Below are 26,650 nucleotides of genomic sequence, written 5' to 3'. Positions count from 1 at the left end.
CCACGTGTCTTTTTGCCACCTCTCTTTTCTTGCTCTCAGGAGCAAAACCGCCAAAATTCCTGGAGATATTTTTTCCTCATTAGAATGATCTGAATCTAATTCATGAGACTTAATGCTTAGCATCTAAGAATACTAGTGATAGGTTTGTTTCTAATTAATAAATTCCTTTTGAAGGGGAACCTATTCCTTTTTAAGGGTTTGATCACAAAATAATAGTCCTACCTAGAGCTTCCCGCCTTTCCAATTTGAGAAGGCAATGTAGCTATTTATGGAAGATCTTTAAACAAGAGCAGTTTTTTTTTTTTTTTGTAGAGACAGAGTCTCACCCTATGGCCCTCGGTAGAGTGCCATGGCCTCACACAGCTCACAGCAACCTCCAACTCCTGGGCTCAAGGCGATTCTCTTGCCTCAGCCTCCCGAGTAGCTGGGACTACGGGCACCCGCCCCAACGCCCGGCTATTTTTTGGTTGCAGTTTGGCTGGGGCCGGGTTTGAACCCACCACCCTCAGTATATGGGGCCGGCGCCTTACCGACTGAGCCACAGGCGCCGCCCACAAGAGCAGTTTTTATTACTTTGAAATCACTTGCAGATGTTATTCAATATCTTTGCAGTTGCCATAAGATCAAAACTAAGATATGGCACTTATTACAGCCATCTGTTTAATGTTTTTTTAAGAAACTTCATCATTCCAGTTTTTTCATGATTATTTTTGTGACTCCAAATCCCTGCAAAGGTGAATGTTTAAAACTGTTGTCTTCCTCATAAGTACCTCATAAGTACCTAAGTACTTACTTCTTGGGTACTTGGCATAATATTTGTCACATGGTGGAGTTTCAATCAATGTTGCTTACATGAATGAAAGAACATAATTTTTAAGATGCATTAGAGAATAAAAATGCATTCTTTAATTTATTTTTAGATATGGAAGCCAGGACCTTAATATTTACATGAGGTGCCAAGCTTTCAAAAACTAAAACCACAGTGTAGTTAAGGAATATTTTGGGTATTGGTTGAGATTTCTTTCTACTACTCACATTAGAATAACAACTATTGATGAAGAATAGAACTGGAGTAATGCTATCATTTTGACAAATGTAGATAGAATTTTTACAAGACCTTTCGGTTAGATTTAAACACAAAACTGCTTCTCCCCCAGTCAAAGCTCAAAGGCCTATTAGCATAAAGGTCTGAGGGAGTGAACACTGGAGCAAGGCTGCCTGAGCTCAAATCTCAGCCCTGTTCCTCCTAAGTCATTTATTTCTGGGCAAGCTGCATGCCTCTCATTTCTTCAGCACTTTGCTTAGAAAACACAGGTTATAATGTACCCACCCTCTTGTGTTATTTAATATTTCTAAAGCTCTTAAAACAGCACCCTTTCTTTCCCACTCCTTTTTCTTCCCTCCCTCTCTTTCTCTTTCTCTTTTGTACTTTCTGTACTTCTCTCTCTCCACTCTTCCTTCCTTCCTTCCTTCCTTCCTTCCTTCCTTCCTTCCTTCCTTTCTTTCTTTCTTTCTCTTTCTTTCTTTCTTTTGTTTGTTTTAATGTGGTGGCCCCTCAATGATTGCTTTTTTCTATAATAATTTTCTACTCTATATTAGGTTGAAACAGGCAATTGGTTGTAATAATTTTTATTTCTGGCCTGCAAAGAGGCCTTCAGAAAGAAAATATGATGAATCTAAATAAGCAGGGAAACATAGTTAAAGTCATGCCCAGTTGATGTTTAAACTATTATTTAGGTTATCCTTTATTTTCTACATGGAACTCTTTTAAAAAATTCCATGCTGAGCAGCACTGTGGTAGCTATACACTGTTATTTATGCTATTTTGTATTATTTCTTTTAAGATATCTTTTTTTCACATTTCAACAAGTCTGAAACTGGGATGCATTTTTATAAATCTATAGCACTGGTAACAGGCATCAGACATATAAATCATTGAGTAGTTGTCATTGTTCATGTGTGCATGAATTTTGTTATAGCTGTTGATACTGTTCTCCAGGCACTGGAGTTATATGCATTGCCAATACTACACAATTTAATTATGATTTTAAATATCTGAAATATATTAATCTATGATGTGGCATTAAAATTTAAAGTTATAGAGAAAGGCAAGATACAGGGCAGTGTGATCTAATTTTGATATTAATGATGCAAATATTCATTATTGTAAGAATAACTGGGCGCGCTGGACTCTTCGTCGGGTAGGCGGTTGCATCTACGCGCGCACCCTTTATCCCGCTTCGCCGGAGAGCCCAGTCCAATCAGTAAGATAAGAAATGAAGCCCTGAGGGGAGACAAGATGGCGGACTGAAGCCAGCTTTCAACAAAGGCTCCCGTCCAGAAGGAGAGTTAAGGGACAGGAATTTAGTAAGTATCCTGGTGGACTTGAGCCTCACCAAGAGAGAAGGCTGAAGAACGCACATCAACACCGCTGAGGCAAGTTGTGATCACAAGGACGCAAACAAAAGGTACAAAATCCACCACCAAGCGGACGGGAGTCCCCCTCCCCAATGAGACCGGCTCTAGAGCCCCATAATTGAACAAGCGGGCAGAAATTAAAGGACCTCCCACTACACTCCACGGGAGAGACCTTCTAAAAACTGGACCTACCTCACCTACTGGGGTGCCGTGGCGTTCTCCTGCCGGACATAGGGCTGAATAAAACTTTGGGAATCCTTTGCTGGCAACCCTGAATCCCCGGCGCTCCCCTCCCGCCCACTGAGGTCTGGAGGCCTGTCCCCCAGGACTTCGGATCCTTGGGTGATTTCTCAAGGGGAGTGGACAGTCCCCTTGAGTGCGACTGGTCAGCATTGACTCTGAGGCGCGCCGAGTGAGGAGAGGGCACTGGGCTGAGGGGGAGTCACGCCTCGCGGCACTTCCTTGCGGTGCAGTGCAGCAACCCTCCCCAGGCATACGGGGCCCAAGACTGAATCAGACTCTGGCCTCCCCGCTGAGAGCTGAGAACCCCTACTCTCACTCGAGGTCTGAGGGCCTATCCCCCAGGAGTTTGGCTCCTTGGGTGATTTCTCGAGGGGAGTGCACAGTGCCTGAGCTGCGTCAGGTCAGCGCTGACTCTGGGACACGTGAGCGAGGAGAGGGCACTCTGCTGAGGGGAAATCAAGCCTTGGCGGCACTTCCCTGCGGTGCAGTGCAGGAGCCCTCCCCGGACCGTAGTATTGCGTGAAACTGAATGAAACTCTAGCTTCCCCCCGCCCCACTCCCAATCGGGGTCTGGGGGCCCATCCCCCAAGAGTTCTGATTCTTGGGGGATCTCTTAAGGGGTGTGGACCCAGCACAAACTGCGGCCGCTCAGTGCTGACTCTGGGGCGGGGACAGAGGAGAAAAGGGTCGCCTGAGTGCCCACACCAGAGCAGCAGTGCCCTGGAGGTAGATCAACAGCCGTTTTTTCTTTAACGGCAGAACACTCACTTCTGGATATTCTGAGGCCACACCCCCTGTCTCCCTGGGCAACCAGAGGAGGCCACCGGTGACACGGCTCACAAACCCAGAAGCCTCCAGGGCGGGGCCGACCCAGAGAGGTGTTCAGACGCAATTCCCCAGCAGCAAAGACGTTTGAACTCAAAACAGCCCGTCTCCTGTAGGTGACGACAGGAACAGAGACAGAACCTCACAAAGTTGTCTGTTCTGTTCTGTTCTGTTAGCAGCATGCATCAGGGACGGGGCTAAGCCTGAGTGAACACCTCCTTCCCATCACCTGCATCAAACACTCAAAGATGTCAGGCCCCATCTCCTCCTGCTAGATAGCGGCAGTCTGCGGGGGCCTGGCAGACTTCCTTGCGATTCAGGCAGGTGCAAACCCCTGGAGTGTCTGTTCACTGCAGGCAACTGGGTTTGCCATCTGCAGAGATACCAGTGACTGGGTCCGATGGAGGGGCAAAGTGGGGAAGGAGACGTCAACCTTCCCAGACTGCTCTGTTTGCTGGGTGGCTCCTCCTGACTCCATGCTGCACTGGGGTGAGCTGTGTCAGAGGAGTCACCAGGCCCCTGTGATCCAGTTCCCAGAGACCTCTTGAACCCTTCCACCCGAGACAAGTGCTGATTGAGACAGCTGATTCGGACCTTTTGAACTGGGCTAATAGACTGAGAACTCTTCAGGCGGTGCCCTGGGTGTGCGATTGTAGGAAGGTTTGATTCTCCTTTTCCAACTGGGGCCAGAGGTGGGCAGGCGGGGTGACTTAATTGCTGATTTTTCCGAACAGCTGAGACTTCAAGCCAGAGTAGAAGTTGCAATAGGATCGAACAGAAACCAGCTGAAAACAAGACAGAACCACTTTGCTCCACCACACCAGACAGGGCCCCAGTTTCTCAGGCCACAACACTGTACGGGCCCTCGATAAAACCCCAGGGGAAAAACCAAAGGGAGTAAACCATGGGGCGGAATCAGCGGAAAAACTCTGGTAACATGAATAACCAGAATAGATCAACTCCCCCAAGAAAAGATACGGCAGATGTGATTGAAGATCCCATTCATAAACAACTGGCTGAGATGTCAGAAGTCGAATTCAGAATTTGGTTTGCAGACAAGATTAATAAAATGGAATTAGGAATTCGAGGAGAAATTCAAAAATTGTCTCAAGAATTTAACGAATTTAAAGACAAAACCACCAAAGACTTAGACACACTGAAACAAGAACTTACAGCCCTCAAAGATATGAAAAATACAGTAGAATCCCTCAGTAACAGAATGGAGCAAGCAGAAGAAAGGATTTCTGACATTGAAGATAAAGTCTTCGAATGCTCCCAATCTCTCAAAGAGGAAGAGAAATGGAGAGCAAAAACGGATCACTCACTCAGAGAGCTCTCAGATAATTCGAAAAAAAACAACATAAGGGTTATAGGAATTTCGGAGAATGATGAAGTAGCTGCCAAGGACACAGAGGCCCTTCTACATGAAATTATGAAAGAAAATTTTCCAGACATGCCTAGAGAATCTGAAATTCAGATAGCAGACAGCTTCAGAACCCCAGCACGATTCAACCCCAATAAGCCATCTCCCAGACATATCATAATTAGCTTCACTAAAGTTAACCTGAAGGAGAAGATTCTCAAAGCAGCCCGGCGAAAGAAAACTATAACGTACAAAGGTAAGAATATTAGAATAACTGCAGATCTCTCTGCTGAAACTTTTCAAGCAAGAAGAGGCTGGTCATCAACTTTTAATCTCCTAAAGCAAAAAAACTTTCAACCCAGGATCTTGTATCCAGCTAAACTGAGTTTCATCTATGATGGAGAAATTAAATACTTCAATGACATTCATATGTTGAAAAAATTTGCCATAAGAAACCAGCTCTTCAGGATATTCTCAGACCTATCCTCCACAATGACCAACCCAATCCTATACCACAAAAGTAAACTCACTCAGAAACTTCAGATCAAACTCCAACTTCCACACTGGCAAAAGGATTAAAAATGTCCACTGGACCTTTGAAAAACTCGATACCCAAAATTTCACCAGACTTATCAATACTCTCCATCAATGTGAATGGCTTAAACTGTCCTCTAAAGAGGCATAGGTTAGCTGACTGGATACAAAAACTCAAGCCAGATATTTGTTGCATACAAGAGTCACATCTCAACTTAAAAGACAAATACAGACTCAGGGTGAAAGGATGGTCATCCATATTTCAGGCAAATGGTAATCAGAAAAAAGCAGGTGTTGCAATTTTATTTGCAGATACAGTAGGCTTTAAACCATCAAAAGTAAGGAAGGACAAGAACGGTCACTTCATATTTGTTAAGGGTAATACTCAATATGACGAGATCTCAATTATTAATATCTATGCACCCAACCAGAATGCACCTCAATTTATAAGAGAAACTCTAACAGACATGAGTAACTTGATTTCCTCCAGCTCCATAATCGTTGGAGATTTCAACACTCCCTTGGCAGTGTTGGATCGATCCTCCAGAAAGAAGCTGAGCAAAGAAATCTTAGATTTAAACCTAACCATCCAATATTTAGATTTAGCAGACATCTACAGAACATTTCATCCCAACAAAACTAAATACACATACTTCTCATCAGCCCACGGAACTTACTCCAAAATTGATCACATTTTAGGTCACAAGTCTAACCTCAGTAAATTTAAAGGAATAGAAATTATTCCATGCATCTTCTCGGACCATCATGGAATAAAACTTGAATTGAGTAACAACAGGAATCTGCATACCCATACAAAAACATGGAAGTTAAATAACCTTATGCTGAATGATAGCTGGGTCAGAGATGAGATTAAGAAAGAAATCACCAATTTTTTGGAACAAAATGACAATGAAGACACAAGCTATCAGAACCTCCGGGACACTGCAAAGGCAATTCTAAGAGGGAAATTTATAGCACTGCAAGCCTTCCTCAAGAGAACAGAAAGAGAGGAAGTTAACAACTTAATGGGACATCTCACGCAACTGGAAAAGGAAGAACATTCCAACACCAAACCCAGTAGAAGAAAAGAAATAACCAAAATTAGAGCAGAATTAAATGAAATTGAAAACAAAAGAATAATACAACAGATCAATAAATCAAAAAGCTGGTTTTTTGAAAAGGTCAATAAAATACATAAACCTCTGGCCAACCTAATCAGGAAAAAAAGAGTAAAATCTCTAATATCATCAATCAGAAACAACAAAGACGAAATAACCACAGACTCATCAGAAATCCAAAAAATCCTTAATGAATATTACAAGAAACTTTATTCTCAGAAATATGAAAATCTGAAGGAAATAGACCGATACTTGGAAGCACGCCACCTTCCAAGACTTAACCAGAATCAAGTGGAAATGTTGAACAGACCCATATCAAGTTCAGAAATAGCATCAACTACACAAAACCTCCCTAAAAAGAAAAGCCCGGGACCAGATGGTTTCACGTCAGAATTCTACCAAACCTTTAAAGAGGAATTAGTACCTATATTACTCAACCTGTTCCAAAATGTAGAAAAAGAAGGAAGACTACCCAACACGTTCTATGAAGCAAATATCACCCTGATCCCCAAACCAGGAAAAGACCCAACAAGAAAAGAAAATTATAGACCAATATCACTAATGAATATAGATGCAAAAATATTCAACAAGATCCTAACAAACAGAATCCAACAACACATCAAACAAATTATACATCATGACCAAGTTGGTTTTATCCCAGTGTCTCAAGGCTGGTTCAATATACGTAAATCTATAAATGTAATTCAGCACATAAACAAATTAAAAAACAAAGACCATATGATTCTCTCAATTGATGCAGAAAAAGCTTTTGATAATATCCAGCATCCCTTCATGATCAGAACACTCAAGAAAATTGGTCTAGAAGGGACTTTTCTTAAACTGATAGAGGCTATCTACAGCAAACCCACAGCCAATATCATATTGAATGGAGTTAAATTGGAATCATTTCCACTCAGATCAGGAACCAGACAAGGCTGCCCATTGTCTCCATTGCTTTTCAACATTGTAATGGAAGTTTTAGCCACCGCAATTAGGGAAGAAAAGGTGATCAAGGGTATCCATATAGGGTCAGAAGAGATCAAACTCTCGCTCTTCGCAGATGATATGATTGTGTATCTGGAAAACACTAGGGACTCTACTACAAAACTCCTAGAAGTGATCAAGGAATACAGCAGCGTCTAAGGTTACAAAATCAACATTCATAAATCGGTAGCCTTTATATACACCAACAACAGTCAAATTGAAAAAGCAGTTAAGGACTCTATCCCATTCACAGTAGTGCCAAAGAAGATGAAATATTTGGGAATTTACCTAACAAAAGACGTGAAAGATCTCTATAAAGAGAACTATGAAACTCTAAGAAAAGAAATAGCTGAAAATGTTAACAAATGGAAAAACATACCATGCTCATGGCTAGGAAGAATCAACATTATCAAAATGTCCATACTACCCAAAGCAATATATACTTTCAACGCACTCCCTATTAAAGCTCCACTGTCATATTTTAAAGATCTTGAAAAAACATTACTTCGTTTTATATGGAATCAGAAAAAACCTCGAATAGCCAAGACATTACTCAGAAATAAAAACAAAACAGGAGGAATCACACTACCAGACCTCAGACTTTACTACAAATCGATAGTGATCAAAACAGCATGGTATTGGCACAAAGGCAGAGAAGTAGATATCTGGAATAGAATAGAGAACCAAGAGATGAATCCAGCTACTTACCGCTATTTGATTTTTGACAAGCCAATTAAAAACATTCAGTGGGGAAAAGATTCCCTATTTAACAAATGGTGCTGGGTGAACTGGCTGGCAACCTGCAGAAGACTGAAATTGGACCCACACCTTTCACCATTAACGAAGATAGACTCTCATTGGATTAAAGATTTAAACTTAAGACATGAAACTATAAAAATACTAGAGGAGAATGCAGGGAAAACCCTTGAAGAAATTGGTCTGGGTGAGTATTTCATGAGGAGAACCCCCCGGGCAATTGAAGCAGCTTCAAAAATACACTACTGGGACTTGATCAAACTAAAAAGCTTCTGCACAGCTAAGAACACAGTAAGCAGAGCAAGCAGACAGCCCTCAGAATGGGAGAAGATATTTGCAGGGTATAACTCTGACAAAGGTTTAATAACCAGAATCCACAGAGAACTCAAACGCATCAGCAAGAAAAAAACAAGGGATCCCATCGCAGGCTGGGCAAGGGATTTGAAGAGAAACTTCTCTGAAGAAGACAGGCGCGCGGCCTTCAGACATATGAAAAAATTCTCATCATCTTTAATCATCAGAGAAATGCAAATCAAAACTACTTTGAGATATCATCTAACTCCAATGAGACTAGCCTATATCACAAAATCTCAAGACCAGAGATGTTGGCGTGGATGCGGAGAAAAGGGAATACTTCTGCACTGCTGGTGGGAATGCAAATTAATACATTCCTTCTGGAAAGATATATGGAGAACACTCAGAGATCTAAAAATAGATCTGCCATTCAATCCTGTAATTCCTCTGCTGGGCATATACCCAGAAGACCAAAAATCACAACATAACAAAGATATTTGTACCAGAATGTTTATTTTAGCCCAATTCATGATAGCTAAGTCATGGAAAAAGCCCAAGTGCCCATCGATCCACGAATGGATTAATAAATTGTGGTATATGTATACCATGGAATACTATGCAGCCTTAAAGAAAGATGGAGACTTTACCTCTTTCATGTTTACATGGATGGAGCTGGAACATATTCTTCTTAGTAAAGTATCCCAAGAATGGAAGAAAAAATACCCAATGTACACAGCCCTACTATGAAACTAATTTGGGACTCTCACATGAAAGCTATAACCCAGCTACAACTTAACAATAGGGGGAAGTGGGAAAGGGGGGGGTGGGTAGAGGGAGGGGAATCGGTGGGATCACACCTGTGGTGCATATTACAGGGGTATTTGCGAAACTTGGTAAATGTAGAATGTAAATGTTTTGGCACAGTAACTGAGATAACGCCGGAAAGGCTATGTTAACCACTGTGATAAAAATGTGTCAAATGGTTTATGAAGTGAGTGTATGATGCCCCATAATCATATCATTGTATACAGTTATGATTTAATAAAAAATTAAAAAAAAAAAAAAGAATAACTACAATTCCAGCAAATCTAAGTGCTTTGTGGCAATTGACAGGGTACAGAAAATGCTACTTAAAAATATGGCAAATTAACATTCCCTTCTTTTCTTTCTCTCCTGAAGCAGGCTATGAAACATGGAGAAGTCAATACTTGACTTTCTCTCTCCTTTTTTCCCTGAACACCCGCATGTGACAAGGATCCTGCCCTATACTTGGAGGGGAAGTAGTGTCACACACAGAGGCCAAGAAGAATCTGACCAAACGAGAGCTTGCAAAATCCACTGTAGTTTATTACCACTGAATCACATTCTTTTGTTCTCCAGTACCAGTTTTGCATGACTAGCCATAGAAAATACAGTTTTCTCTGGGTCTTTATTTCAGAAGGTTCTCATTTCATGTAAAATTTTATTAAATAGTTTTTAGGCTATTCTCTTATTAATCTGTCTTTTGTTATGGAGGTCTCAGTCATGAAACTGTGATGGGTAAAAAAAAAAATATTACTTTTTCTCCTCTGGAAAAGAAAAAGAGTAGGCACTCACAAAAAGATAAAGCCATATTTTATTACTGAAGTATTTTCAGAATGATTGTATCTTTCATCAAGTGATGAAACTAAAGGGAAGAGAAACTATTGAAATCTTAAGATAATATTTTCTTAATGTTTCAAAACAAAGAGAGCTTGGTATGATAAAAGAACTATTTCAGTAAGTATGAAACAAAAAATATTCTAAATGAAAAATAAAACTCTATTTTACAGTATAACTAGTACTATTTATTTTTTAAAAATAGTACATAAAGTAATGATTTATCATAAAATTAGTATTTTCTTAGATTCATTGAAGTAAGGTAAAATATTTTTTATTTGGTCAATAATTGCAATGGATTTTAGCTTGTTCAAGAATCTGCTATGTTTCTCAGGGCTGCCAAAGAAAGTATCACTAACTGGGTAGCTCAAAACAACAGCAGTGTATGTCTTTACAGTTTTGAAGGCTAGAAGCCCCAAATCAAGGTGTTATTAGTGACATGCTCCCTTGAAACCTGTACAAGAGAAAGCCTCTTTGCCTGTTCCTAGTTTCTCATGGTGGCTATTAATTATTTGTATTCTTAGGCATGTAGAAAGGAGGTCTGACAATTTCATGAACTTGTCACTGTGCCCTTACATTGGCAACACTGTACAGACAGCTGAGTAAAGGTTCATAAACTTGGTATATCAGGGTCTCACAGCTGTATTCTTATCAATGTGTGGTGGTGTCTTGTGTGGAGTTCATTATTATTGTTGCATGTTTTTGTGTTCTGTCATGAGAATGTCAGAGCTTGAATTAGAGCAATAAACAAATATTTGTAAATTTCTTGTTAAACTTGGCAAGAGTGGAAGCGAAATCAGGGACATGTTAGTCCAAGTTTATGGGGATGATGCCATGAAGAAAACGACAGTGTACAAATAAATTAAACATTTTTCTGAGGGGAGAGAAAGTGTCATTGATGAAGAGAGGGCAGGGTGGCCAGTAATAATCAGAACTGATGAAATATCAAAAAAATTCATTGAATTGTGCTTCAAAATAATTGGCTGTGAGGAGCATAGAAGACCAGGAAAATCTTAACTGAAAATTTTGGCCAACAACACATGGCTCTTGCATCACGACAATGCACCAGCTCATATGGCATTATGAGAGAGTTTTTAGCCAGTAAAGAAGTAGCTGCATTGGAACAACCTCCTCACTCACCTGATCTGAACTTTGGTGACTTTTTTCTTCATCTAAAGATAAAGGAAATATTGAAAGGAAGACATTTTGATGATATTTAGGACATCGGGAGTAATATGATAATAGCTTTGATGGCCATTCCAGAAGAAGAGCTCCAAATTGCTTTGAAAGGTTAATTAGGTGCTGGTGACATAACTTCCCAAAGAGGAAGATGTGGCCAGGTGTGGTGGCTCATGCCTGTTATCCCAGCACTCTGGGAGGCCAAGCCAGGTGGATTGCCTGAGCTCACAGGTTAAAGACCACCCTGAGCCAGAACAAGACCCCATCTCTAAAAATAGCTAGGCATAGTGGAGGGCGTCTGTAGTCCCAGTTGCCTAATGCCGCAGCCCTTTAATACAGTTTCTGTGGGTCATGACCCACAGGTTGAGAACCACTGTTCTAAGCAGATATCCTAGAGAGGCCAAGGGAGCTCAGAAGTAGATCCTCCTTAGTCTAGTCTCCCCTGAGACCACCGCCAGAACCTAAATTTCAGGCTGGTAAAACCCTGAAGCAGAGAACCAGATAAGCTGTCCCTAGATTTCTGACCCATAGAAATTATAAAACAGGGCGGCGCCTGTGGCTCAGTTGGTAAGGCGCCAGCCCCATATACCGAGGGTGATGGGTTCAAACCCGGCCCCGGCCAAACTGCAACCAAAAAATAGCCGGATGTTGTGGCGGGCGCCTGTAGTCCCAGCTACTCGGGAGGCTGAGGCAAGAGAATCGCTTAAGCCCAGGAGTTGGAGGTTGCTGTGAGCTATGTGAGGCCACGGCACTCTACCGAGGGCCATAAAAGTGAGACCCTGTCTCTACAAAAAAAAAAAAAAAGAAACTATAAAACATAATATAAACATATCTTGTTTTAAGTGGCTACATTTGTGATTACTTGTTATGCAGCAATATAAAAGTAGTACAAAGTAGAGAATTATGAGCTTCTCAGAATGGTTGTAAGAAGTAAATAATGGTGCACACAAAAGACTTGGCAGAGGCTCTGCCATATTGTAGGCACTGATCTTAAACTAGTTCCCACACACTTTCTCTGCATCCAGAATATTTCTGGAAGTTCTAGTCACTCTAACTTAAAACTAAGCCAATATATAAAACAATGAAGAAAGGGTCCTGTATAAAAATTAAGTGTAGTAACATGTGGCTAATTTTAATAGCAGTAAAACAAAATTCAAAGGAAGATTGGGCAAGAAATTAGCAGATATTAATAAGATGGTCATTTATTTATAGGATAATTATTCTCAGTTAAACCTATTATCAAGTTCCTATGCTAAAGACATTAAAATTTAGGAAGCTCCAGAATATCATACCATCATTGAATGGCTTCACTTCTTGATGAACTTAAGAGTTCCCTGTACAAAACAGAGCTGAGGTTTCATTGAAATCTGTCTGAAACTATTCCTTTGATTTGCTGCTTATATGTGTGTGTCAAGGTAGAAATAATTAATGTGAAATGTTCCCAGAAGTTTTGTAACTTTTAACAGAATCCAGATTCTAATACTTACTTTGAATCTCTCATAATTTTCTAGGTATAGCCGTATAATAGAAAGTGTATATATTCTGTGTAGTTTTAAAAATTATGTGTTTGATGATAGCAAGATATGAAGTGATTTCAACAACAAATTCAGACATTATGTCTTCATTTATGGGGCTTTGCCTCCACCAATATGTAGCAACTTGGGCCCACAGTTGTCATTAAATTCATTCATACAACATGTATTTTAAGTATAATGTTAAAGCATATATTTTTATTTCTTTTAAATCTAGTCCTATGCAAATAGCAGCCCCACCATGCCACTGAGTCTATTATGAAATGCAAAGTTTTTACTGGATTTGAACATAATTATCTATACATTGGCATTTTTAAATCCATTTTATTACAAGTCTAAAACAATTAATGACATACAATCACTACTCTTCCAGAGAGCTTGTAATCCAATCTTTTCCAAACTGCATTTCATAAAATGTTCTTTCATATGTTCTGTGTACAAAATAAGGAGAATTTCAAAGGCAAAAATCAAGAATTTTGACACGTGGTAAGGTGCATTCCAAGAAAGGTATATATTATGCAGATTTTTAAGACATTGAAACACAGTTTCCCTTTTTCAAGGATCACCTAGTAACATATACCCTGAAACTAGAATTTATCCATGCCCTGTGCCTCTCAGAGGAGAATCCTCCTCATGTACTGTACTTACATACATGTTTCTTTCCCACACTCCATCAATTACTTTTACAATGTCCTCTACTTTTCCTAAATTCTCAACTACATCAACTATTTTACAGTTGGACCTAAGAAACTGATACCCTCAAATACGGCACTGAGATATGCTAAACTGAAGAAGCCTCACATCCTCCTCATGGCTATCTCTCTACGCTCTCCACCTAACCCACAGGATGAAGTTGTTGCCTAAAGTTCTCTTATCTCCCCAGAGTCCAGAGCCCACAAAGAAGAAAACAATTGCCTCTGGTCTCTTCCCTGAGTTTTCATTAACTGAACTCAGATGCAAGAAGAAACACTGCAGTCTGTCTAACGAGCTGTGCAGACTTTTGTCTCAAACTATTGTGGGCTCTATGGGCCCATCAGATTGTGGCTCAGGCTTGTGGATGTTCTTTCAGCCCATTGAATTGCCCTAAAAATCATTTACTACTCCCCTAAGATTGTCCATGCTTTCCTAATCTCCTTTTCTTCTAGGAAGCATGTGTAACCATCTGTACCTTATTGTACGGCATGGTAGTCATTCTGTGATTTTCCCCTGTGCATGCTAATAATGTCATATGTCATTTCTCCTATTAATCTGCCTTTTGTCACTTCAATTTCAGCAAACCTTCAAAGAATGAAGGGTAAGTTTTTCTTTGGTCCCACCCTATCCATTCTCCAATGATTTTCCCCCAGTAAATATGTTTTGTTTATTCATTTTTATTCATCTTTATTTATTTGCTTTTAATTGGCAAAAACATTCTATATATTTATAGTGTACAACATAATGTCGATATATGGATTCACTGTGGAATGGCTAAATAAAGTTAACATATCTATTTCCTCACATATTTATCATTCTTTAGTGGTAAGAATGTTTAAAATTTTTACCATTAGCCATTAGGAAGCATATGGTAACTTCCCTTACTATGTTTTCCCTTTCTGAGGGTTTAGTTACTCAAAGTCAACCATGTCTTTAAAATATTCAATAGAAAATTCATGAAGGTAATAGATGAACTAATACATGGTGGGGGGGTCATTTGGGGAATGAGGAAGAGGAGAGAAGGAAGGGGGATGGGGGTCATGGTGTATGGCACACCTCTTGGGGGTGAGACACAATTATAAGAGGGACTTTACCTAATAAATGCAATCAGTGTAACCTAATTCTTTGTATCTTCAATGAATCCCAAGCAATAAAAAAAGAGGGGAAAAAAGAAAATTAAAAAAATAAGCAGTTTATAAATTTTAAATTGTGTGAAGTTCTGAGCAGTGTGATAAAATCTCTTTCCATCTGCTTTGTCCCACCTGAGCTGGAATCCTCCCTTTGTCCAGCATATCCATAGTGTAGACACTACCCTCCCATTAGCTATCAGTGTTTGCTCTCAGCATCCAACCATCAACAGCATCATGGCTCAGGGATCCAAAATTACCCAAAGCTGATGCTCTTCTTTCTGCTGTATCCTCAGAAGGTCAATGGCATTCTAATATTACATCACAGTGCCAATGTCATTCATCCTCACTTCATCTCATTATGTAGGTATTTCATCATCTTACATAATCACAAGAAGAAAGTTGAGTACAAAAAGGTATTTGGAGAGAAACACCACATTCACATCACTGTAATTACAGTATATTGTTATTTGTTCTATTTTACTATTATTATTATTGTTCATCTCTTACTGTGCCTAATTTATAAAGTAAACTTTATCATGGTGTATGTGCATAGGAAAATGCATAGTATAGACTTGGGAGAGAAAGAAGAAGATGGCCCACGAGAGGCAACTTTAGCAAAAAGCTCCTGACCAGAAGGAGAGATTCTGGACAGATTTGGCCTCTGAAACCGAAGGAGGGGAGCTGAGATAGGAAAGAACATAGACAAGTACAAATCATCTTGGCTGTGGCAACTTGTGACTCCAAGGAAGAGCATCCTAGGGAATAAATTCCAGGTACAAAGCCCAGCACCACAAGGATGAGAGACCTCCCTCCCCTAAGTGGAAGGCTCACTGCACGCTCTCTGCAAGCAAGCAGGAGACAAAAGACCTCTCATTTTACCCCATGGATGAAAGCCACAAAATACTGGGCATCCTCCCACAGAGTAGTCCCACCTGTGAGCCGAGGGATCATTCTGAACACCATAAAAATGAACAAGTACTCTCCCTGCAATACTGAACTTCAGCACACCCTTCCCCCCTTGTCCAGTGGTCTGAAAGTCTGCCCCCTGATCAGCCCAGAGTGTTTGGCCATTCCCTAGGAGGTCTGGGCATTGTATGGACAGAAATGCAGAAACAGTGACTTGAGTGGAGGCAGGGGAGTACAGGAAGAGAGGGACTTTGGGAGAGAGAATCACAACCAACATAGCCCTGTGGAAAGTAGCACAGACTCCCCACCTTTAAACTTTCAAGAGCTGCCACAGGCAGGCTCATTCCCATTGGGACATTCAGTGGTAAAGCCACTGACAATGAGTTGGGACTTTAATGGGCAGGGAGCTGACCCTCATTTGGACTTCCAAGGGCGGAGCCACTGGTTCCTGGTTTGGAATTTCAAGGGTGGAGCTGAGGACACCAGGTTTGGACTGTCAAAGGTGGAGCCATGGGCACCTGGTTTGGACTTCCAAGGACGTGGCCACTGACACCAAGTTTGGATTTTAATGTGTGGAGCTGCTGACACACAGTTTAGACTTTCAAGGGTGGAGCTACTGGTGCTCTGGCTGCTGATGCCAGGTTTGGACTTTCAAGGGTGGGTAAACTGAGGCCAAGATTAGACTTACAATGGTGGAGGTGTTGATGCCTTTGTCATGACTGTGTCTAGTGATCTTTCCTGAATTGGTGGTCCACCAGAGGTTACCAGGCTCCATCCCTTTGTGTATGCTGGTTGGAACTGTCTGTGGATTTCCACTATTAGGATATTGGAGACCCTTTGAGCTCTCCCTATTGAGCAGTGATTGTACTATCTGGGTCAATCTGTTTTGAACTCTAGACCTGGGCTGTCTATCCAGGATCCCTCCAAGGTTGAGTGCCAGTTATTTTAAAAAGGGAAAGGACTGAATCTCCTTCACAAGCTGCTGGTGGTGGGGGGAAGGGCAGCACAGTTACTTGTGTCTCTCCCCAAATGAAATTCCAGCCTAATACCTCAGCTCCTTAAGATTGGGTACAGGTGACTGATTTTAGGTCAGAGCCAAGTTGTGCTCTCTTACTAATCAGGTCTTCAGAGTCTTAGGCTACAGCTCTGAAAGAGACTTTTGTAAGACTGTAGGGGAAAACCCATAGTCACAAGCCCCAGCCCATTGGTTAAGGGTGGATTAGCTCTACTTCCTGGGGCCCCCAATCCAATCTTACCCCTACCACTTTAAATAGCCAAACTGCAGAAAATACTCATGGGGCAGAACCAGGGGAAGAACTCTGGCAACATAAATAATCATACTAGATCAAGGAATCTAGTTATCCCCAAGGAATGACAAAGGAGATAAAACAGAAGATGCCATCGAAAGACAAATGACTGAAATGTCAGAAATAGAATTCAGAAACGGATGGCAAATAAGATCAATGGAATGGAAGAAAAGTTAGAAATGATTCAAAGAGTAATTCAAAGTTGTCTTAAGAAATAAATGAATTCAGGTGGCGCCTGTGGCTCAGTGAGTAGGGCACCGGCCCCATATGCCGAGGGTGGCAGGTTCAAACCCAGCCCAGGCCAAACTGCAAAAACAAAAAAAATAGCCGGCCGTTGTGGTGGGCGCCTGTAGTCCCAGCTTTTCTGGAGGCTGAGGCAAGAGAATCGCGTAAGCCTAAGAGTTAGAGGTTGCTGTGAGCCGTGTGACACCACGGCACTCTACCCGAGGGTGGTACAGTGAGACTCTGTCTCTACAAAAAAAAAAAAAAGAAAGAAAGAAATGAATTCAAAGACAAAATCTCCAAGGATATGGACATGATGAGAAAAGAAATAGCAGAGCTCAAGGAAAAAAAAAAGTTATTCAAGGATCTTTATAATACTGTATAATCCTTCAGTAATAGAGTTACTAGACCAGGCAGAAGAAAGATCTCTGAAGTTGAAGACAAAGCTTTTGAATGCTCCCAAATGGTCAAAGAGGCAGAGAAATGGAAAGCAAAAACTGATCATTCCCTGAGAGAGTTGTGTGCCCAACCCAAAAGAGCAAACATTCTTCTGATAGGAATTCCTGAAAGTGAATAGTATGGTCCTAAAGGCACAGATGCTCTACTCCAAGATATAATGGAGGAGAATTTCCCAACCATGGCAAGAGATACAGAAATTCAGATAGTAGTTTCAGAACCATAAAGCATCTCCTAGACACATTGTAATTAACTTTGCCAAAGTTAATATGAAGGAGAAAATTCTGTAAGCAGCCAGACATAAGAAAACCATTACCTACAAAGGGATAAATATTAGAATGACTGCAGATCTCTCAGCTGAAACCTTTCAAGCCAGAAGAGGATGGTCATCAGCCTTCAGTCTCCTAAAACAAAAGAATTTTCAGCCCAGGATCCCGTACCCAGCTAACTGAGTTTCATTTGTGATGGAGAAATCCAATACTTCACTGACACGCATGTTGAGGAAATTTGCTATAACTAAACCAGATCTCCAGGATATTCTCAGACCCATTTTCCACAATGACCAGCACAATGCCTTACTACTAAAGTAAACTCATCCAGAAATTATTGAACAAAACCAAACTCCCACAATGGTGAAAGGATTAAAAATGTCCATCAGACTTTTGAAAAACTTAACACCTAAAATGTTACCATGCCTATCAATTCTCTCAATTAACGTGAATGGCTTAAATTGTCCACTAAAGAAGCAAAGGTTGGCTGGACTGGATACAGAAACTCAGACCAGATATCTGCTGCTCACACAAATCTTATCTTACCTTAAATGATAAAAATAGACTCAGGGTGAAGGGATGGACATCAATAATACAGACAAATGGAAATCAGAAAAAAGCAGCAGTTGCAATTCTATTTGCAGGCATAATTGTCTTTAAACCAAGAAAAATAAAGAAAGATAAGGATGATAACTACATATTTGTCAAGGGAAACACCCAAAATGAAGAGATTTCTATCATTAACATTTATGCACCCTACCACAATGCTCCTCAATTTATAAAGCAAACCCTAATTGAGATGAACAACTTGATATCTTCCTGCACTATAGTAGTGGGAGGTTTTAACAGCCCTTTGACAGTTTTGGATAGATCCTCCAAGAAGGAACTAAACAAATATATAATGGACTTAAACTTGAAGCTAGAACAAATGGACTAACAGACCTATAGAGCAATTCATCCTAATAAAACTGAATATACATTCTTCTCATCAGCCCATGGATCATCCTCCAAAATTGACCAGATCTTAGGACACAAGTCTAACCTCAGCAAATTTAAAAGTATAGAAATTATTCCTTGTGTCTTCTCAAACCACCATGGAATAATTGAACTTGACAGCAACTGGAATCTTCATACTAAAAGTCATGAAAACTAGCTGGCTCAAAGACAAGATTAAGAAGGAAATCACCAAATTTTTCTAACAAAATGATAATGAAGACACTAATTATCAAAACCTGTGAGACACTGCAAAGGCAGTCCTAAGAGAGAAATTTATAGCATTGGAAGCCTTCATCAAGAAAACAGAAAGAGAAGGAGCCAACAACTTAATGGGTCACCTCAAGCAAGTAGAAAAGGAAGATAAAAACAACCCAAAACCCAGCAGAAGAAAAGAAGTAACTAAATTAGGGCAGAATGAAATGAAATTGAAAACAAAAGAATCATTCAGAGGATCAATGAAACAAAATTCTGCTTTTTTGAAAAGATTAATAAAATTGATAATACTTTTGCCAACCTAAGCAGAAACAGAAAAGTAAAATCTCTAATGTCATCTATCAAATGATAAAGGAGAAAGAACAACATAAACCTTAGAAATTCAAAAAAATACTAAATGATTACTACAAAAAAATCTGTTCCCAGAAATATCAATATCTGAAGGAAATGGACCAATGTATGGTAGCATGCCACCTTCCTAGACTTAGCCAGAAAAAATTAGAAATCTTGAATAGGTCTGTATTAATCACTGAAATAGCTTCAACTATACAAAATCTCCCCCCCAAAATGTCCAGGACCAGATTGCTTCGCATTCAAATTCTATCAAACCTTTCAAGAGGAACTAGTACCTATATTATACAATTTTTTTCAAAGCATAGAAAAAGAAGGAATACTTCCCAACACATTCTATGAAGCAAACGTCATCCTGATCCCCAAACCAGGAAAGGAACCAACAAACAAAGAAAATTGTAGACCAATATCATTAATGAATATCAATGCAAAAATATTCAATAAAATCCTAGCAAACAGAATCCAACAAAACATTAAAAAATTATATATCATGGTCAAGTTGATTTTATTCCAGAGTTACAAGGTTGGTTCAACATATGCAAATCTATAAATATAATACATCACATCAATAAAATAAAAAACAAAGACCATGTGAGTCTCTCAATAGGTGCACAAAAAGCTTTTGATAATATCAAGCATCCTTTCATGATCAGAACACTTAAGACAACAGGCATAGATGGGACATTTCTTCAACTGATAGAGGTCATCTACAGCAAACCCACAGCCAATATCACATTGAATGGAGTAAAATTGAAACATTTCCATTCAAATCAGGAACTAGGCAAAGATTCCCACCGTCTCCACTGCTATTCAACATAGTAATGAAAGTTTTGGCCAACACAATCAGACAAGAGAAGATGATCAAGGCTATCCAAATAGGGTCAGAAGAGTTCAAACTCTCACTCTTTGCAGATGGTATGATCCTATACCTGGAAAATCCCAGGGACTCAACTACAAAACTCTTAGAAGTGATCTAGGAATATAGCAGTGTCTCAGGATACCAAATCAATACTTACAAATCAGTAGCCAATATATATATGCCAACAATAGTCAAGCTGAAAGTATAGGACTTTATTACTTTTACAGTAGTGCCAAAAAGATGAAATATCTGGGAATTTACTTTACAAAAAATGTAAAAGATCTTTGTAAAAAGAATTATAAAACTCTGAGAGAAGAAATACCTGAACGTTGTTAGCAAATGGAAAAATATACTATGCTCATGGCTGGGAAGAATCAACATTGTTAAAATGTCCATACTACCCAAAGCAATCTACATATTTAATGCAATTCCTATTAAAGCACCATTGTCATACTTTAAAAAGGTTGAAATTATAGTGCTTCATTTTATATGGAATCAGAAAAAAAAAAACTCAAATAGCCAATACATTACTGAAAAGTAACAAATCAGGAGGTATCACATTACCAGACTTCAGGCTATACTATAAATCTATACTGAGCAAAGCAGGATGATACTGGCACAAAAACAGAGAAGAAGATGTATGGAAGAGAATAGAGAACAAAGAGATGAACCCAGCTACTTATTGTCATTTGATCTTTGATAAGCCTATCAAAAAACATATTTCAGGGAAAGACTCCCTATTTAAAAAATGGTGTTGGGTGAACTAGCTGGCAACATGTGGAAGACTGAAACTGGACTCCCACCTTTCACCATTAACAAAAATTGATTCTCACTGGATAAAAGATTTCAACTTAAGACATGAAACTGTCAAAATACTAGAAGAGAATGCAGGGAAAACACTTGAAAAAATCAGCCTGGGAGAATATTTTATAAGGAGGATCCCCTGGGCAATTGAAGCAACACCAAAAATATATTACTGGGATTGGATCAAACTAAAAAGTTTCTGCACAGTCAAGAGCGCAGTAAGTAAAACAAACAGACAACCTTTAGAATGGGAAAATATTTTTGTGGGTTATGCTTTCGACAAAGTTGTGATAACTAGAATCCATAGAGAACTCAAACTAATCAATAAGAAAAGAACAAATAACCTCATTGTTATTTGTCTGTAGCACATGGCCTACAGACAAATGAGAAAATGGTCATTATCTTTAATCATCAGAGAAATGCAAATCAAAACCACTTTGAGATGGTAACTCATCTAACTCCAGTAAGAGTAGACCACATCACAAAATCACAAAACTACAGATGTCGGTGTGGATGCAGAGAGAAGGGAACACTTCTACACTGCTGGTGGGAATGCAGATAATATGACCTTTTTGGAAAGAAGTTTGGAGAACACTCGAGGAACTAAAAGTAGACCTATCGTTTGATCCTGTAATAACTCTACTAGGTATATACCCAGATGATCAAAAATCATTTGACAACAAAGACATTTGCACCAGAATGTTTATTGCAACCCAGTTCATAATTGCCAAGACATGGAAACAGCCCAAGAGCCCATCGACCCATGAATGGATTAACAAATCTTGGTATATGTACACCATGGAATTCTATACAGTCATAAAAAAGATGTTGAATTCACATCTTTTATGTTTCCTGGATGGACCTGGAACATATTCTTCTTAGCAAAGTATCTCAAGAATGGAAGAAAAAGTATCCAATGTAGTCAATACTACTGTGAAATCAATATATAAGCACCTACACATTCACATGAATGGTAAAACATAACTATAGTCTAGAAGGTAGAAGGGAAGAGAAGAGAGGGGGAAGGGAAGAGGGAGTTGGGAAATTTTTGTAGAAATCAAAAAATATATAGGCATCATTATTTTAGTAACTTGTACACTACATTTCTTCTTTATCTTGAATCTATCTATTGGGTTTATTTTAATTTTCAAAAGGAACATTTTAACTTCGCAATTCTTTTCTTGGTCATGGAATAAACATATTCTCGTTTTATATATGTATTATGTTATTAAATGACTCTGAGGTACTAATTTTTTTAAGTTCTCTTCTATCCCCTGCAGTATGCTTTTTTAAGTTTAAAATTGAGTCCTTTTTAAGTTTGAAAATTTTCTTTCATGTTCAAGGCATTTTCTTGAATGCTTGATAGTTCTCATTTGTTTATAAAAGACTGAGACAAAACAAAAAGTTTATTTGGGGATGATTTATTGGACTGGTATTTTGATGGTTAGGTTTAACTTTAAGATGTTTTCTTGCCAACCTGATGTGATGAAACACCTTCTTCTAACTGGAAATGTTGGGACCATGTTGCCCAGATCAGGTTCCCAGAATCCAGAGGGTCATTCATTTCTACTTCATTTGGAGAAAAAACTTTGCGTTTTTGTGCTTTGGTTTCTTCGTCTGACACAGCGTGTTAAACAATTTGGGAAGCTGTTGGGAAAGTAATGTTTGTGTGTCTTGTAAAAATACAAATATTTGTATATACAACATATTTGTAATGATAAGTTTACATAGTAAAAAATTTGAAGGTCATTTTTTATAACAATATGTTTAATTCAAGAATAAAAGTGATTGAAGCATTAGGCTTTCCTTGGACATTGCATTAAATGGACAGTTAAATTGACTTAATTATGTTATCTTAATTATGTGGGAGGTAGGTAGGCTAATCTCTCCACAGCCTCCCAATTTCATGGTTAAGCACACAGGTGGGCCATACCTGCTGCTCCTCCCAGATCACTGAAAAATGTCAACAGCCCACCTAAGAGAGAAGGTTGGAGGCAACTCAGTGAGGAGAAGTCAATGCATGAGGGATCAGCAGAATAGGTGGGTTGAGACCTTTGAACACTGATTAGCAGTTTAGATGATGAAAGGGATGGCACACCTGCTTTCCCCCTCCTGTTTTCTAAATATATATTATTAGATCATTCCAGACATTCCTTTATCCTAAGTTACAGATTATCCCCACTTTCCTGGGAGCTGAGCTTTCCCTCTAATCCTATTTATTGAGTATAATAAAAGACCCCTGAGAGATTGGATCAGTGCTGCACTGCCTCAATCTGCCACTCAGTGCATGTCAACAATGTATGCCTCTCCAGGCCTCTCAGACTTTATGCATTATGTTGGTGTGGCGTCTCCCTGTCAGCCCCCGGCCTGTGTTGGGGTCCCCCAGGAACCCAAATTTACACATTCATAAGTGAGAAATTTAGATATGTACAAGAATAAAAGAATAAAAATTCATTTTCATATTAAAACAAATGTAAAATATTTGTCATTAAATAAAATTACTCTAAAACAGTGTTATATCCTGTTCAACATAGTTGTATGTTAAGCTCCTTTTTTTCAAGAGAATAATTTGAATTTCAAAAGTATGAGAGAGTTAGTAACACAGTGCTCTATCCAAAATGTAAATCAGCAGAATTCTGTGGCAGTACTAACCATGCTAGAATATCAGGACACAAATGAGTAATCTGGCTAATTCTCCATGGATTGTAAGAAAGACCTTTTCTATGGATATTATCTAGTTTCAGTCACCTTATACTCAGCAAATACTTCATGCAAATAATCTACAAGGCAGTTTAAAAATAATAAATGATAAATTTTTATTTATTGTAAAAACTTAATTGCTACTTTTCAGAGAGCTTTTGTAAATTCGTTATAACAAAAACCAATTTACTGTGCAAAGGATTTTCTCAACTTATTTTGTTAGGCAAAAATAATTAAAATATACAGGAAAGTTCATTTTACATATATCATCTGCCTCACTCCCCAATCCTCCTGTTTATCTGCTTTTATCTCTGAGAGAATCATATGAAATTAAAGAGAAAAATGGCTTAGCAGTTAGAGTCTCTAACATTTCCTAATTGTGGACCTGAGCAAGTTAATTTCTCAGTCTTGACTTGTCACCTATGCAAAGAACGCAACAATGAACTCATTGGGTTGTTGTGAAAAGTAAAATAGCATATGTACCGGTGGTGACATTGTGATAAATATGCAATACAGTCTTGAAAATATAGTTTCTTGGCACATGGTGCCTCCTGCGGAGCCGTGAGGTGTCTGCAAGGGAAACCACCTCTACTCCTAATCCCCCACCTGCAGAAGAGGAGAAAACAGAATCTAATCAGGAGGTTGCTAACCCAGAACACTAGATTAAACATCCTCTACAGAACAGATGGGCGCTCTGGATTTTTAAAAATGATAAAAGCAAAACTTGGCAAGCAAACCTTTGGCTGATCTCTAAGTTTGATACTGTTGAAGACTTTTGGGCTCTGTATAACTATATCCAATTGTCTAGTAATTTAATGCCTGGCTGTGACTACTCACTTTTTAAGGATGGTATTGAGCCTATGTGGGAAGACGAAAAAAACAAACGGGGAGGACGATTGCTAATTACATTGAACAACCAGCAGAGATGAAGTGACCTCGATCGCTTTTGGCTGGAGATACTGCTGTGCCTTACTGGAGAATCTTTTGATGACTACAGTGATGATGTATGTGGAGCTGTTGTTAATGTTAGAGCTAAAGGTGATAAGATAGCAATATGGACTGCTGAATGTGAAACCAGAAAAGCTGTTACACATATAGGGAGGGTATATAAGTAAAGTTTAGGATTTCCTCCAAGGATGGTAATTGGTTATCAGTCCCATGCAGACACAGCTACTAAGAGGGGCTCCACCACTAAAAATAGGTTTGTTGTTTAAGAAGACACCTTCTGAGCATTCTCATAGGAGACTGTGTCAAGCAATCAAGATTTGGGAGCTGAACCAAAGCCTCTTCAAAAGCAGAGTGGACTGCATTTAAATTTGATTTCCATCTAAATGTTGCTAAGATATAAGAGAAGTCTCATTCATCTTTGTCTTGTACTTCTGTGTTCATATTTTTTTTTTTTTAATTTTGGTTAGAGTGTCCACTATCCCAGTCAAAGAATTACAGTACACATTGTCCCCAGAATCCATAAATGTGTACCTGGCCCACTCTGTAATAGTTCAGTAGAATTACCATTACAAAGACATTTTACCCATCCACAATATTCAAAAGACAATTTGCATTTCTATACTTTACAAGAAAAAAGTTCTGTTTATGTTCCATTGGATGCAGGAGCATATTTTGCTGGTTTGAAAGAGTATGATGCATACAGTTTTCTAGCAATTTTCTTTGTTTCTTTTTACAGCAGTGTCTTTGCTGTACTTCTGCCGATGGCTGCTAGATTTTAATTTATTTGTTTCCCTACTTGATAACATTAGTGATTCTGATTTCAGTTTTTCATTTGTTTTGCTTTTGTTTTTTCCTCATGTAACATTGGTGAAGGATCCAGGAATATGACACAAAGCTGGAATACACATTAATTTTGTGCATTCTTTGGTAATTTTTTTGTTTTTTGTAACTATCAAGCTTTGCTACAAATTTATGCATTTCATTCAAATCAGTAATCTATGTTTGTGTGATTTCCTAAACATAATTGTGGATTATTAAAAAAATATAACATCATAATTACCTTCCTAACTAGAATTAGTATGTCTGTTTTTGTATCTTTTTGCTGCATTTTAACACTTTGTATTACTTAGGTTATTTTGCTTTGGTTAAAAATGGCTCAAGTAGAAAAGCGGTCCCATTCATTTTAAGACAGTGTACAAAACTGTAAACAAAATGTGTACAGTGAATTGTCAAAAAAAAAAAGAGAAAATATAATTTCTTTTCTAGTCTAAATTTTACACTTCCTTTGATAGGAAGTGTAAAATTTAGACTAGAAAGTCTAAATTTTAGAAATCTGGATGATTTCTCATATTCCAGTTGACCTTTGGTTAAGCTTTTTGCAAAGTTTTTTTTTCCAGCTTTTTATACAATTTCTTTCCTATCTTAATCCCTAATTAGGTTATTTAGATCTTTCAGAAAACCTATCCTTCCAGCGCTGAGATCTCTTAACCATGCAAGACTCAACCACTCTTCTATGGGCAATTTTTCTTTGTGAGAGCAGCCAAAATCAGAGTTACATGAAGCATTAGAGTATTCAGTGGCAGGGAACTTAAAAGAAACTTTTTATGTTCTCCAATGTGCTTAAAAAATATTTGGAAAGCTAATTTTCATTTCAGGGCATTGCTAACCCACTCTTGATTCTTCTGAGAATAATTTCTTAGTTTATAGATTATCCTTGCCCTTTATTTCTCCTCCCTATTTTGTCTGCCTCTTGGCTATTTTTTACAGCTCATTAGTATCTCCATCAGAGGATGGGAAATGGAAATAAAAGAAGATGAAGCTCAAACTCAGTACCTCTGCAACATAAAATGGACCTTCAGGGATGAAAGAAAATTCAACTGGTTGGCTGTGGGGATCTTAATGACTGAATTAT

At 38.9% G+C, this 26,650-nt stretch overlaps 1 pseudogene; it reads left to right on the top strand.

Moving 5' to 3' along the window:
• The window catches only part of LOC128590632 (eukaryotic translation initiation factor 4E-like), a 138,969-nt pseudogene extending 113,965 nt beyond the window's left edge, over positions 1-25,004 (top strand).
• The last annotated feature ends 1,646 nt before the right edge of the window (positions 25,005-26,650 follow it).

This window comes from Nycticebus coucang, chromosome 1 (assembly GCF_027406575.1).
Source record: "Nycticebus coucang isolate mNycCou1 chromosome 1, mNycCou1.pri, whole genome shotgun sequence".
NCBI classification, from domain to species: domain Eukaryota; kingdom Metazoa; phylum Chordata; class Mammalia; order Primates; family Lorisidae; genus Nycticebus; species Nycticebus coucang.
The sequence above is the reverse complement of the archived record's forward strand: the minus strand, read 5'-3'. Positions and strand labels throughout refer to the sequence as shown.